At 37.0% G+C, this 12,101-nt stretch overlaps 1 protein-coding gene across 3 annotated transcripts in view; it reads right to left on the bottom strand.

The window, feature by feature from the left end:
- UGGT2 (UDP-glucose glycoprotein glucosyltransferase 2) overlaps positions 1–12,101 on the bottom strand; it is a 282,351-nt gene that overhangs the window by 121,025 nt on the left and 149,225 nt on the right. The gene's annotated exons all lie outside the window — the stretch shown is intronic.

Raw genomic sequence — 12,101 nt, 5'->3', positions numbered from 1 at the left:
TACATTCATAGGTGAAAAAGATCTGTATCTTACATACCTTTTTACAGTTGAAGTTTTTTTCTTTCCATTCAAGGTTATACTTCACCATACAGCATCTTTCACTGTCAAATGCTAATTGACTACTGAAGGTGGCCTATTACTGAAATAGCCTGTAAACAATCATTTTAATAACTTCAAATGCTTCACCTCTTTGCATAACAATTATTTTATAATGAAATAGTTTAACCTCTTCTTGTATATCTGTGAAATAAATAAAAATACAAAATAAAAATGTAGAGCTTAGCAAATTAACTCATAAAACTATGATCCAATCAACAAATAGAGCACTGTCCAGACATCTCTCATACCTGCTGCCAATTACTAAACCCTCTGGTTTTCTTTCTTTCTTTTTTTGACAGAGACAGAGAGAGAGAGAGAGAGACAGAGAGAGAGAGAGAGGAAGGTAGAGAGATGAGAAGCATCAATTCTTTGTTGCAGTACCTTAGCTGTTCATTGTTTGCTTTCTCATGTGTGGCTTGACCGGGGGAGTGGGAGGGACTACAGTAGAGTGAGTGACCCCTTACTCAAGCTGGCGACCTCATAAACCTTCCCGCTTTTCTAAAAACCACTATCCTGTGATTTATGATAACATTCTTGCTTTTCTCTGTAGTTTACCACCTTAGTTTACATCATTAAATATTTCATTTATTTTTAACTTGATATAAATATAATCATGTATTATGTATTCTTTTGTCCTCTTTCCACTCCACAAAATGGTTGAAATTCATTAACATTGGAGTGACGTCACGGAAATGGCGCCGTGAGCAGCGCGTCCGACAGATCTCCCCTAAATCACAACAAATTTATCAACTAGAAACAGAAAAATTTATCCTCGGAGCATTCCGGAGTTCCACACAAACTGAAAGCGAAAGGACTGTTATCACTTGAATCTGAGAGACGAGGGTGTGGAGGAAGCTACCGCAGGGACGTTCATTCAAGCCGCAAGGGAGTGCACCTGTGGTGAGTCAGCCCACACTGGGGAGTCGCGACCAGCCGCGGGCGCGCGCCCGGTCCGGTTGCAGAGTGAGCACCGCCCACACTCCGGAGCAGTACGGTTGCAGAGCGAGCACAGCCCACACTCAGGAGCAGCGAGCAGCCGCCGGCGCGCGCCCCCGGTCCGGTTGCAGAGCGAGCACTGCTAACGTTCCCAGCGGTCCATGCACTGCGAGTGAGAGTCGCCAGCCACCGGTGCCCGGAGCACCCCATTCGCACGCATGCCCTGGGCATTCCACGCGCCCAGAGCGCCATACTGGCATGCACACCCAGGGTGCCCCATTATCCTGCGCCTGGTGCGATCCAGCCACCAGCGGCAGGGCAAGCGGGAGAGGCACCAGGGTGGCCTTCCCTACTTGGGAGATTCTCTCCATGGGCGGGGAACCTCACCCAGCTATTCAAGCTAACAATCAAGTGTTGGGGGAGGGGCGCGCGCAGGCAGCCTAAAATACCTTCGGGAGCACAGCTGCGACCCAATCACTGAAATTAGCTTAACCTATGAAATCTGCGCACCCTCGGTTCTAATTGATAAGATCTCTCTCAGTTCAGCGACCCAAGACAAGAGGCGTGATATTTTTTAGTGCCTCTCGCTAAAGGGGCGGGGGCAACTTCTGATTGATAGAGCCTCCATATTCAGGGATAAATGCTAACAAGAAGGACTTGGCAGATAATAAGATCTATACTACACTAGTCGCAAGCAGAGACTAGTGCCTCTTCTTCCCAGCCAAAACAGGATACAAAGTGTGGAAAGCCTGGGTTGAGAGGTCCAACTGAATGCTAGGAGCTGAACAGTCACCTTGATAACAATTGACTCCCACCCCCGCCTGATTACACTGGAGGCCCTGACTGTCAGAGCCTTTCCCAAAGCCTTGCACTGAGTGGGGATAGAGTGGGGATTTCCCAGCTCTTTGAGCCTCTTACTCCCCAGGCAGAAGCAGTTGCAGCCTTATAGCTGGATCACCAGGCTGCTAATTCAGAAAGGGGGGACTACGAGAGAGAATCCAGGAAAGCAAACTCTCTCATCGTTGGACCCTGCAAACACCAACAAGCCTTGACTACCAGCATGACTAAAGCCAATTATATGACATTGCCATAGAATCCCATCAACTGGAAATCCCTACCTAAGTGTGACACAGGGGCAGAGCCTGGGGTACAGAGTCACCGACCAGAAAGAGGGAGAGAAAAGAAAAAGGAAGAAGTTAACCTCTCAAAATCAAGAAAAATCCACAGACTTTACAACTTGTTCCACTAATTTTTTTGTTGTTGTTGTTTGTTTCTTCTATCTTATTGCCTTTATTTCCTCCACCTCGGTCCTTCTATTCTCTGCCCATCTTATGCTTCCCTTTTCTTGAACTACACTACCCATGAGTGTTACATTTTATTTCTCTTCTTCATCCTCACCCTCCTTTAAGGTTATACTCCAAAACACTTAACTCTCACTCTCTCCTCTTTTGTTTTTTTTTTTGTTTTGCTTTATTTTGTTTTTTTCTCTTCCTTTTTTTATTTTTTCCTTCGTTTTTCTCTTTTTCTTATTTTTTCCTTTCTATTCGTTTTTTCTTTTCTCGTTTTACTTTCCACCCATTTAATCCTCAATCACGAACAAATTAGTTAATTTGGGACTCAAGGCTTTTTTTGGCTTTATTTTTCTTTTTTGCTTTTGTTTTTGTTTTTTTCTTGTTTGTTTATTTTTGTGGCATTTTGGGTCCCCCCAACCCAAGGTCTCCATTGTATTTAGTCTTCGCTCCACTTAATACAACAGATTTTTACTTATTATTTTTATTTTTTTCTTCTTTATTATTCTTTTTTTGGTCCTTTTTCTGGCTCCCTCTTATCCCTCTCATTATATCTCTTAGTTGACCATCACTTACAAGCAAATCATCTTATGCTTGTCTAAAATTTTCTTCCTTTTTTTTTTTTTTGCATTTAGTAGGTCCCTACTACCTTTTTTTGCCCCTTGAACTCTTCACCCCAAATCAGGCCCTCCATTATAGGCACGATATTTCCCTGAGGAGGGGAGAGGACGGAAAGAGAAGAAAGAAAAAAGGGGGAAATAATAAATTATTACTGTTTTTTTTTGTGGGGTGTTTTACCCTTCTTTTTTTTTTTTTTACTTTTTACTCTTTATTAATTCTAATTAGTGCTATCAACAAGACCACCCTCAGATGCCAATAAGAAAGAGGAAATCGAATATTATGGATACAAAAGAAAGAGAGGTAACACAAATAGATGTGGAAAAATCTATGGAGAAAAGACTTAACATATTGGAAGCCTTGGAGCTAAATGACAGAGAATTTAAAATAGAAATCTTAAAAATACTCAGAGAGATACAAGAAAACACAGAAAGGCAATATAGGGAGATCAGAAAACAACTCAATGAACACAAAGAATATATTACCAAGGAAATTGAAACTATTAAAACAAATCAAACAGAAATGAAAAACTCAATTCACGAGCTGAAAAACGAGGTAACAAGCTTAGCTAACAGAACAGCCCAGATTGAGGATAGGATTAGTGAAATAGAAGACAAACAACTTGAGGCACAACAGAGAGAAGAAGAAAGAGACTCAAAAATAATAAAAAACGAGAAAGCCCTACAGGAATTGTCTGACTCCATCAGAAAGAATAACATAAGAATAATAGGTATATCAGAGGGAGAAGAGAAAGAAAATGGAATGGAGAATATACTCAAACAAATAATAGACGAGAACTTCCCAAGCCTGTGGAAAGAACTAAAGCCTCAAATTCAAGAAGCAAACAGAACACCGAGTTTTCTTAACCCCAACAAACCCACTCCAAGGCACATCATAATAAAGATGACACAAACCAATGACAAAGAAAAAATTCTCAAGGCAGCCAGGGAAAAGAAGAGTACAACATATAAAGGAAGGCCTATTAGATTATCATCAGATTTCTCAGCAGAAACTCTACAAGCTAGAAGAGAGTGGACCCCAATATTTAAAGCCCTGAAAGAGAGGAACTTTCAGCCAAGAATACTATACCCATCAAAGCTATCCTTCAAGTATGAAGGAGATATAAAAACATTCACAAATACAGAAAAGATGAGAGAATTTATCAACAGAAAGCCCCCACTCCAGGAAATACTAAAGGGGGTTTTCCAACCAGATTCAAAGAACAAAAGAAAACAACACCACAAGTAACAGTTCCACCAAGAACACAATAAAACCAAACTTAAACTGTGACAACAAAGGAAAAAAAGGGGGGAGAGGATGGAGATTAACAGTAGCAAAGGACGATGAAGTGCAGAAATACTTATAAGATAGGGTACTACAATGAATATGGTAGGTACCCTTTTCATTACTTAATGGTAACCACCCTTGAAAAAACCACCACAAAAACACTTGACTTAAAAAAGGTAGCAACAGAGGAAAGAAGTATGGAACACAAACAAACAAAAACAAATGATAGAAAAACAAAAGAGAAGAATCAAACTAGATACAAAACTAACAGAAAGCAATTTATAAAATGGCAGTAGGGAACCCACAAGTGTCAATAATTACACTAAATGTGAATGGATTAAACTTACCAATAAAAAGACACAGAGTAGCAGAATGGATTAAAAAAGAAAATCCAACTATATGCTGCCTACAAGAAACACATCTAAGCAACAAGGATAAAAACAAATTCAAAGTGAAAGGCTGGAAAACAATACTCCAAGCAAACAACACCCAAAAAAAAGCAGGCGTAGCAATACTCATATCTAATAATGCTGACTACAAGACAGAAAAAGTACTCAGAGACAAAAATGGTCATTTCATAATGATTAAGGGGAAGTTGAATCAAGAAGACATAACAATCCTTAATATATATGCACCAAACCAAGGAGCACCAAAATATATAAGACAGCTACTTATTGACCTTAAAACAAAAACTAACAAAAATACAATCATACTTGGAGACCTCAATACACCGCTGACGGCTCTAGATCGGTCATCCAAACAGAGAATCAATAAAGATATAGTGGCCTTAAACGAAATACTAGAACACCTGGATATGATAGACATCTACAGGACACTTCATCCCAAAGCGACAGAGTATACATTTTTCTCTAGTGTACATGGAACATTCTCAAGAATTGACCATATGTTGGGCCACAAAGACAATATCAGCAAATTTAGAAAAACTGAAATTGTGCCAAGCATATTTTCTGATCATAAAGCCTTGAAACTAGAATTCAACTGCAAAAAAGAGGGGGAAAAACCCACAAAAATGTGGAAACTAAACAACATACTTCTAAAAAATGAATGGGTCAAAGAAGAAATAAGCACAGAGATCAAAAGATATATACAGACAACTGAAAATGAAAATACGACATATCAGAATCTCTGGGATGCAGCAAAAGCAGTAATAAGAGGAAAGTTCATATCACTTCAGGCCTATATGAACAAACAAGAGAGAGCCGAAGTAAACCAATTAACTTCACACCTTAAGGAACTAGAAAAAGAAGAACAAAGACAACCCAAAACCAGCCGAAGAAAGGAGATAATAAAAATCAGAGCAGAAATAAATGAAATAGAGAACAGAAAAACTACAGAAAAAATCAATAAAACAAGGAGCTGGTTCTTTGAAAAGATCAACAAAATTGACAAACCCTTAGCAAGACTCACCAAGGAAAAAAGGCACAGGACTCAAATAAATAAAATCCAAAATGAAAGAGGAGAGATCACCACAGACATCATAGATATACAAACAATTATTGTAGAATTCTATGAAAAATTATATGCCACCAAATACAACAATCTAGAAGAAATGGATAAATTCCTAGAACAATACAACCTTCCTAGACTGAGTCATGAAGAAGCAGAAAGCCTAAACAGACCAATCAGCAGGGAGGAAATAGAAAAAACTATTAAAAACCTTCCCAAAAATAAAAGTCCAGGCTCAGACGGTTATACTAGTGAATTCTATCAAACATTCAAAGAAGACTTGGTTCCTATTCTACTCAAAGTCTTCCAAAAAATTGAAGAAGAAGCAATACTTCCAAACACATTTTATGAGGCCAACATAACCCTCATACCAAAACCTGGCAAGGATGGCACAAAGAAAGAAAACTACAGACCAATATCTCTAATGAATACAGATGCTAAAATACTAAACAAAATACTGGCAAACCGAATACAACAACATATTAAAAAAATAATACATCATGATCAAGTGGGATTCATCCCAGAATCTCAAGGATGGTTCAACATACGCAAAACGGTTAACGTAATACACCATATCAACAAAACAAAGAACAAAAACCACATGATCTTATCAATAGATGCAGAAAAGGCTTTTGATAAAATACAACACAATTTTATGTTTAAGACTCTCAACAAAATGGGTATAGAAGGAAAATATCTCAACATGATAAAGGCCATATATGATAAACCATCAGCCAACATTATATTAAACGGCATAAAACTGAGGACTTTCTACCTTAAATCAGGAACAAGACAGGGTTGTCCACTCTCTCCACTCTTATTTAACGTGGTGCTAGAAGTTCTGGCCAGAGCAATCAGACAAGACAAAGAAATAAAAGGCATCCATATCGGAAAAGAAGAAGTAAAGGTATCACTTTTTGCTGATGATATGATCCTATACATCGAAAACCCGAAGGACTCCACAAAAAGATTATTAGAAACAATAAACCAATACAGTAAGGTCGCAGGATACAAAATTAACATACAAAAGTCCATAGCCTTTCTATATGCCAACAATGAAATATTAGAAAACGAACTCAAAAAAATAATCCCCTTCACGATTGCAACAACAACAACAAAAATACCTAGGAATAAACATAACAAAGAATGTAAAGGACCTATATAATGAAAATTACAAAGCATTGTTAAGGGAAATCGAAAAAGATACAATGAGATGGAAAAATATTCCTTGTTCTTGGATAGGAAGAATAAATATAATCAAAATGGCCATATTACCCAAAGCAATATACAAATTTAATGCAATTCCCATCAAAATCCCTATGAGATTTTTTTAAAGAAATGGAACAAAAAATCATCAGATTTATATGGAAGTATAAAAAACCCCGAATAGCCAAAACAATCCTAAGGAAAAAGAATGAAGCTGGGGGCATTACAATACCTGACTTTAAACTATATTATAGGGCCACGATAATCAAAACAGCATGGTATTGGCAGAAAAATAGACACTCAGACCAATGGAACAGAATAGAAAGCACAGAAATAAAACCACATATATATGGTCAAATATCTTTTTTTTATATATAATTTTATTTTTTTAATGGGGTGACATCAATAAATCAGGATACATATATCAAAGATAACAAGTCCAGGTTATCTTGTCGTTCAATTATGTTGCATACCCACCACCCAAAGTCAGATTGTCCTCAGTCACCCTCTATCTTGTTCTCTCTGAGCCCCTCCCCCTCCCCTTTCCCTCTCCCATTCCCCCCTCCCCCCCATAACCACCACACTCTTATCAATGTCTCTTAGTTTCACTATTATGTCCCACCTACGTATGGAATAATACAGTTCCTGTATTTTTCTGATTTACTTATTTCGCTTCATATCATGTTATCAAGATCCCACCATTTTGCTGTAAATGTTCCGGAGTAGTATTCCATAGTGTATATGTGCCACATCTTCTTTATCCAGTCATCTATTGATGGGCTTTTTGGTTGTTTCCATGTCCTGGCCACTGTGAACAATGCTGCAATAAACATGGGGCTGCATGTGTCTTTACGTATCAATGTTTCTGAGTTTTGGGGATATATACCCAGTAGAGGGATTGCTGGGTCATAAGGTAGTTCTATTTTCAGTTTTTTGAGGAACCACCATACTTTCTTCCATAATGGTTGTACTACTTTACATTCCCACCAACAGTGGATGAGGGTTCCTTATCTCCACAGCCTCTCCAACATTTGCTATTACCTGACTTGCTAATAACAGCTAATCGAACAGGTGTGAGGTGGTATCTCTTTGCCGTTTTGATTTGCATTTCTCTAATAGCTAAAGAAGATGAGCATCTTTTCATATATCTGTTGGCCATTTGTATCTCTTCCTGGGAGAAGTGTCTATTCATATCCTCTTCCCATTTTTTTATTGGATTGTTTGTTTGTTGTTGAGTTTTATGAGTTCTTTGTATATTTTGGATATTAGGCCCTTATCTGAGCTGTTGTTTGAAAATATCACTTCCCATTTAGTTGGCTTTCTGTTTATTTTGTTATCAGTTTCTCTTGCTGAGCAAAAACTTCTTAGTCTGATGTAGTCCCATTCATTAATTTTTGCCTTCACTTCTCTTGCCATTGGAGTCAAATTCATAAAATGCTCTTTAAAACCCAGGTCCATGAGTTGAGTACCTATGTCTTCTTCTATGTACTTAATTGTTTCAGGTCTTATGTTTAGATCTTTGATCCATTTTGAGTTAATTTTTGTACAGGGGGAGAGACTGTAGTCCAGTTTCATTCTTTTGCATGTGGCTTTCCAGTTTTCCCAGCACCATTTATTGAAGAGGCTTTCTTTTCTCCATTGTGTGTTCTTGGCCCCTTTATCAAAAATTGGTCAAATAATCTTTGATAAAGGGGCCAACAACACACAATGGAGAAAAGAAAGCCTCTTCAACAAATGGTGTTGGGAAAACTGGAAAGCCACATGCAAAAGAATGAAACTCGACTACAGCCTGTCCCCGTGTACTAAAATTAATTCAAAATGGATCAAAGACCTAAATATAAGACCTGAAACAATAAAGTACATAGAAGAAGACATAGGTACTAAAATCATGGACCTGGGTTTTAAAGAACATTTTATGAACTTGACTCCAATGGCAAGAGAAGTGAAGGCAAAGATAAATGAATGGGACTACATCAGAATAAAACGTTTTTGCTCAGCAAGAGAAACTGATATAAAAATGAACAGACAGCCAACTAAATGGAAAATGATATTTTCAAACAACAGCTCAGATAAGGGCCTAATATCCAAAATTTACAAAGAACTCATAAAACTCAACAACAAACAAACAAACAATCCCATAAAAAAATGGGAAGAAGACATGAACAGACACTTCTCCCAGGAAGAGATACAAATGGCCAACAGATATATGAAAAGATGCTCAGCTTCATTAGTTATTAGAGAAATGCAAATCAAAACTACAATGAGATACCACCTCACTCCTGTTAGATTAGCTATTATCAACAAGACGGGTAATAGCAAATGTTGGAGAGGCTGTGGAGAAAAAGGAACCCTCATTCACTGTTGGTGGGACTGTAAAGTAGTACAACCATTATGGAGGAAAGTATGGTGGTTCCTCAAAACTCTGCAAATAGAACTACCTTATGACCCAGCAATCCCTCTACTGGGTATATACCCCAAAACCTCAGAAACATTGATACGTGAAGACACATGTAGCCCCATGTTCATTGCAGCACTGTTCACAGTGGCCAAGACATGGAAACAACCAAAAAGCCCTTCAATAGAAGACTGGATAAAGAAGATGTGACACATATACACTATGGAATACTACTCAGCCATAAGAAATGATGACATCAGATCATTTACAGCAAAATGGTGGGATCTTGATAATATTATAAGGAGTGAAATAAGTAAATCAGAAAAAAACAAGAACTACATGATTCCATACATTGGTGGAACATAAAAATGAGACTAAGAGACATGGACAAGAGTGTGGTGGTTACCAGGGGTGGGGGGAGGGAGGACATGGGAGGGAGGGAGGGAGAGAGTTAGGTGGAGGGGGAGGGGCACAGAGAACTAGATAGAGGGTGACGGAGGACAATCTGACTTTGGGCGAGGGGTACGCAACATAATTTAATGACAAAATAACCTGGACATGTTTTCTTTGAATATATGTACCCTGATTTATTAATGTCATCCCATTACCATTAATAAAAATTTATTTTAAAAAAAAACAAAAACAAAAAAAGAAATTCATTAACATTGTTTTGTGTAGCTGCAGCTATTTATTTATTTATTATAGTGCTCTGCAGAATTCCATGATATGGATATGTTCTCTTTTATCCATTCCACTGGACATTAGAATTTTTTGTTTGGTGTTCTACAAAACAAAATATGCATATCTTCAACTTAGAAGATGCTAAATAAATAGTTTTTCAAAACAATTGAACTAATTTTCACTCCACAAGCAACACATAAGAGTTTCATTACCCCACAGACCTTCTAATTTAAATCATTTTGGTACATATGTAAGGATAGTTCATCAGGATTGCACACTTAAACACAAACAGAGCTGTATTTTCCATTATATCTCAGTTGACTCTGTATGGAGGTCTAGTTCTGGACTCTCAATTCTGTCCCATTGATGCAATCTGTGCAACCTTATGCTAATGCAACACTTTTATGATTGCATCAAATTTTACAGCAAATCTTAAAATCCTTAAGTATGAGCCTTCAAATTTTCTTATTCAGTTTTACTCATCACTAATGATACTAAATATCCTTTAACATGTCCACTAGACTCTTTAGTGATTTGCCTATTTAATTTCTGCCATTATTTTACTGCAGATAATTATTCTTTAATTACTGATTTACAGGTGTTTGAGTTCTAAGACTTGAATTTTTTGTTATATGTATGCAGATAACTTCTGCCATTCTGTGGTCTGCATTTTTATTCTCTTGATGGAGTATTTTGACAAAAAAATAGTCCTTAATTTTAATGTACTTAAGTTTATTGGTATTTTAACTCATATTGTAATTACTGGGTTTTGTTGTTTTAGAAATCTATTCCTACTTTCAAGTCATCAAGTGTAATAAATATATGCATGGGTCTGTTTCTAGGCTCTCTATTGTTTTTCCATTGCTCTATATTTCTATCCAATGAAACTGTCTTCAATTTTATAGCTTTGTATAAGATCTTCATATCCAGCAGAGCAATTATCCCTCTTTCCTTTTCTTTAAGAATATGGTAGCTATTGTTGGTGCTTGGAATCACTATATAAATTTGAGAATAAATTTGACAATTTCCATTTAAAATGCCATAATTCATACTGGAATTGCTCTAAAGCTTATACATCAATCTTGGGAGAGCTAAGATCTTTATAATATTGAATCTTTCCATTCATTATTTTGGTCTATTTCTCCATTCATGTGGAACTTCTAAATTTTCTTTTAATATTTTGTGTACAGGTCTTAAACTATTTTGTTAATATTTATTCTTAGTATGTGAAATTTTACTAAGTGATATATTTATTTAAAATGCATTTTTTGTTTGCTGCAACCCTTAAAATTCTTATATGATAACCTCTTATTCAGCAACCTGGTTAAACTAAAAATTAATCCTAACAATTTGTGTTGGTTTACATGTTTTTTTTTCTGTATAAATAATTTAGAAATATGACAATTTCAATTCTCCTTCTTGACTTTTGTTTATTTTGTTCTTCACAGGTGTAGAATTTTTGCATCTATGTTCTTAAGTAAGACTGGCCTATAGTTTTCTATTCTTTATAATGTCTTTTTAGACATTTGTTTTTAAAGTAATGCTGATCTTGCAAAATGAGTTGGAATACATTGCTTACTTTTCTATTCTCCAGAATAAACTGTGTTAGCCTGGTGCTTGGTATAGCCTGGTACTAATGTGATCATATGGGTCTGCAGTTTTATATTTTGAATACTTTTTCAACTACAGATTTAATTTTTTCAATAATTATAAACATCTTCCTACCACTGCTATGAACACAGGATCTTGAGAACCATCCCCTTTGTCAGTCATGGCTTTGACAGTTTGGGACTGCTTCTCCATTTCTCTCGAACAGTTTACCAGATATTTTATCTATTCTATTAATCTTTTCAAAGAACCAACTTTTAGCTTTGCAGACCTTTATTATACGTCTTTTTCTTTTATTTTTTTCAAGTTAGAGGAGCAGAGACAGTGAGACAGATTCCCACATGTGCCCTGACTGGGATCCACCTAGCAACCTGTCTGGGGCCAATGCTCTAGTACCAAGCTATTTTTAGTGCCCAAGGCTGATGTGCCTCTGTGCGGTGCATGCTGGAACCAATCGATCCATTGGCTATGGGAGTGGAAGAGGGAGAAGAGGGGGAGAGGGAGGGATGAGAAGC

The sequence above is a fragment of the Saccopteryx bilineata genome, chromosome 6, assembly GCF_036850765.1.
Source record: "Saccopteryx bilineata isolate mSacBil1 chromosome 6, mSacBil1_pri_phased_curated, whole genome shotgun sequence".
Lineage (NCBI taxonomy): Eukaryota > Metazoa > Chordata > Mammalia > Chiroptera > Emballonuridae > Saccopteryx > Saccopteryx bilineata.
The sequence above is the reverse complement of the archived record's forward strand: the minus strand, read 5'-3'. Positions and strand labels throughout refer to the sequence as shown.